This window comes from Gossypium arboreum, chromosome 5 (genome assembly GCF_025698485.1).
Source record: "Gossypium arboreum isolate Shixiya-1 chromosome 5, ASM2569848v2, whole genome shotgun sequence".
Classification (NCBI taxonomy): Eukaryota; Viridiplantae; Streptophyta; class Magnoliopsida; order Malvales; family Malvaceae; genus Gossypium; species Gossypium arboreum.
The window spans coordinates 80,155,517-80,156,280 of NC_069074.1; the positions used below are offsets into that span (position 1 = coordinate 80,155,517).

Here is a 764-nt window from a genome sequence, read left to right on the forward strand (position 1 = left end):
CTAAGTAGAACTATACAAACTATCAATCTTTTTATTTAAATGTTCTACCTGGTTAGATAGCATGACCGCGTCGAGGTTGAAAACACTAGCTGCTTTTGTTGGCTTTGTTCTCATGATTTGCCACTAATAGTTATTCAGTGACATCTCTTCAATAAATTCGTAAGCCTCTTTAGGTGTGTTATTGTTTAAAGTTCCACCGGCAGTTGCATCAATCAGTTATCTTGTTGAGGGGTTCACACCGTTGTAAAAAGTCTGAACCTGCAGCCATAGAGGTAACCCATGGTGGGGGCACCTTCTCAATAAGTCCTTGTATCTCTTCCATGCATCATAAAGAGTTTCTAGATCCATCTTCACAAAAGAAGAGATATCATTCCTTAATTAAGCCGTTTTAGCCGGTGAAAAATATTTAAGTAAAAATTTTTCGGTCATTTGTTCTCAAGTAGTGATTGACCCTCGTGGTAACGAGTTCAACCACTGTTTAGCCTTATTCCTCAATGAAAAGGAAAACAACCGAAGGCAAATGGCATCGTCAGAAATGCCATTGATCTTAAAGGTGTCACAAAATTCCAGAAAATTTGCTAAATGAGTGTTTGGATCTTCGTCCTGCAAACCATCAAACTGAACAAACTGTTGTATTATTTGAATCGTGTTAGATTTCAATTCAAAATTATTTGCAGCAACAACAGGTCTAACTATACTCGACTCAGTTCCTGTTAAATTGGGCTTAGTATAATCATACATAGTATGAGGAGCAGGATTCTGAT

General features: G+C 37.3%; 1 non-coding gene across 1 annotated transcript; it reads left to right on the forward strand.

Moving 5' to 3' along the window:
• Positions 1 to 274: 274 nt before the first annotated feature.
• LOC128293452 (small nucleolar RNA R71) lies at positions 275 to 380 on the forward strand. Its single transcript, XR_008283635.1, has one exon. It is a non-coding gene; the product is annotated as a small nucleolar RNA R71 (small nucleolar RNA).
• Positions 381 to 764: the final 384 nt, after the last annotated feature.